The sequence below is a fragment of the Olea europaea genome, unplaced genomic scaffold (genome assembly GCF_002742605.1).
Source record: "Olea europaea var. sylvestris unplaced genomic scaffold, O_europaea_v1 scaffold1137, whole genome shotgun sequence".
Classification (NCBI taxonomy): domain Eukaryota; kingdom Viridiplantae; phylum Streptophyta; class Magnoliopsida; order Lamiales; family Oleaceae; genus Olea; species Olea europaea.
The window spans coordinates 542,389-545,507 of NW_019228757.1; positions in this window are offsets into that span (position 1 = coordinate 542,389).

Here is a 3,119-nt window from a genome sequence, read left to right on the forward strand (position 1 = left end):
CTACATGCTCTGAATGTCGGGTTTGTGATTTTGTGCATATTATTCGTATCGTCTACATATTTGGATACGTACTTCATCATCGATTTTTTAGTTTGTCTTTACAAAAACAAAAACAAAAAATAATACATACAACTGAAAATAAAAATAAAAATTTTTGGATCTATTTTCGTTATTTTCCAAAATTGTGCTACTTTTCATAAATTTCAAATGTTTGGTGCTATTTTTGACATTTCATTTTCGTTCGAGTCTCGCCTGGACTTCGCTCGAGTGACAAAAGCAGAAAGGAAGTCGCTCGAGTTTAGCTTCGGTCTCGCTCGAGCGACATATATTTAAAATGCGGCTGTTTCAATTTTTCGCGCATTTCATCATTTTTTTTCTCCTCCTTCAATTCTTTTCTTCTTCCATCGAAATTATTCACTCCTAATTCATTTTTGGTCTCAATTCGACATCTTTAACACAATCTTAGGTCTGAAACACTGACTTCTTGGCAAAATCTTTAGATAATTCCCAACTTTTTTTGCTTTCAAATTTTTTTGGTTTGTTTGATTTCTTTTCTTGATCATTGTGTTGGTTTGTGTTATTTTGGCATTACATCTTGCTTGTACACATGTTTTGCATCAAGTATTTCTTTCCATTTCCCAAATTATCGTGCATTCCTATGGTTTTCTTCACATTTTTTTAAGTTTTTGGCCCATGTTCATTAATGTAGTTCTTGCACCTCGTTGATTCGTTCGATGTGTGGTTTGTTTGATTGTGAAGTCCATAGCATGTAGTTTTTAGGGATGTGTTTGGATTTGTGATTGGGTCTCGTATGTGCTTGGAATTTGGTGCCGAAGTCATGCACGCCACGTGTTCGATGAAAGTTCACTTTTTATGCTTATTTGGTTTCTTTTGATTTTTTTTATTTCCTTCTTTTCCTTCATTTCTTTCCTACTTGTTTGAGTGTCGTCGCATGCCGTGTGTGTTTTCATTCATGTTTATGTGATTGAATCATATGTGTTTTCGTGTGTGTATCTTCTCATGTCATGTTGCATCGTAATGCGTGCATTTCACATTATGCTTATTCTTTTCATCTCCGCATGTGCTAGATGGCTCGTAAGCACTCTTGTACCTCGGCACAGCCCGCTAGTGGATCGGCATCTTATAGTAGATCCCGGTTTATTTCTGCTACAGCTCAGGAGTCTTCACGTCTCAGTTCGTTCTCATGGAGCGTGAGGTAATTCTATCTGACCTTCCTGTTGACGTTGCTGCTATTTTTGTTTCCCGGGGTTGGGAGCCCCTTCTTGTTGGTCTTACATTGCCGCCTCTACTCCTCGTTCAAGAGTTTTATGCTAATATTCATGAGGTGGATCGGTCGTCGTTTAGGAGTTTTCTTAGAGGTCATTCTTTTCGAGTTACTCCATCTGCAGTAGCTCTTGCGTTAGGTATACCTCAGATTCCTCATCCGACGTATCCCTATCTTCTCCCTGCTTCTCTTCCGGCCGATGCCCTTGTTCGGTCGACTCTTTTGAACACCCCGTCTATTGGGGGGCCTACGGTTATAGCCACGGGTTCATTACCCACCGATCGACAGGTTTTGTTGCGCATCGTGTGCACAAACCTGTGGCTTGTTGCCCATACTTCTTCTTTACTGATGGTACGGGCTCGTTTTCTATATGCCCTACTTCATGGGGACTCTATCGACCTTCCTACTTTTGTGTGCAAGCAGATTCTAGCCTCTTTTCGTACTCCTAGGGGTCGTTTAGGGTTACCTTATGCCTGTTTGATTCATCGGGTTGTCCTTTCTCTTGGTACATCTTTCCCTGAGGGGTCTTCTACTCGTATAGGTCGCCCGATAGGCCAGTAGACCATTCACCAGAGTCGATCCCATGTCCCGTCCTCTTCGGCTCATGCTGCCGCTCAGGCTGAGTCCGTTGATATTTTTGATTTTTCGGAGTCCTTTGATCCTATTACTGATATTCTTACTGGGGGTTCCCGTGTCTTTCTTCCGCCTCGTTTGGATTTTCCTTCAGCTGTTCCGTTTTGAGCTGCCTCTCCTTCGACATCTACTTCTGCTCCAGGGGTGGCTTCCTTGCCTGTTGACCCCATGGTGACGCTTATGGGTCAGATGTCTACTTTGGTCGCGTAGCAGGCTCGTATGATGGCAGAGATCACGCAGTTACGTGCTGCTTCAGAGTATCAGTCTTCTGAGCTTTCTTCATTTCGGTATGCTCTATCAATGTGTCAGCGTCAGTTGCGTTGGATTCGTGATCGATTGGATGAGAGCTCGAGTGACGAGACTAGTGATGAGTCACCGATTGCAGGTGGTGCTGCTTCTTAGTTTTAGCTTTATTTTTTGATCCTTTGTCATTTGTGACAAAAAAGGGGGAGTAGATAGTTTAATCTCAATTTAACTGTGATATATTGGATTAACAGTGATAGAACTGTGGTTTGATATCTATTTAATGACTAGATTAAGTTTTGATGTTTTAGCAATATTGATGTATGTTTTTGGTGTTTTTTGACTTACATTACTATTGCTTCTTAATTTGATTAATTACATATGCACTATTCCTTGTTTTATCTACTGTTTCCATTTCATGTGCTTTTACGCTTGGTACTGAGTTTCTGTATTTTAGGAAACAGGTTCGACAGGAGATAGTTGCTTTGGTTGAATGAATAGGTCGTTAGGAGTTACATTTTTTTGTGTCCTTGACTGTCTTGTATAATTTTGTCACAGAATGCCAAAGGGGGAGTTTCTTAGGAAAATGTTGTAATTGACAATCTGTGACAAAAGGACTAATTTGTCGAGTTTGTAAAGTCAAGGACCAATTTGTCAATGTCTAAAAGTTCAGGGACTTTTGTTGCAATTTCACAATAATTAATGCATAGTTCTAGGGTAAAGTTGGATGCTTTGAAGATGAAAACGGTGCAAGATTGGTGCTAGAGTATCGCCCTGACCTCGCTCGAGCCTAAATAACAGAACCTGCGTCCCTGGAGTTTCGCCACCACTTCGCTCGAGCTAGAGTGCGTCGCTAGAGTTTCGTCGGCACTTCACTCGAGCGAAATGTCATCCGACATTTGGTAATTTTCCTTCCTCGCGAATTTTAAACGCTCCATACTACCAAAAACGACCTACT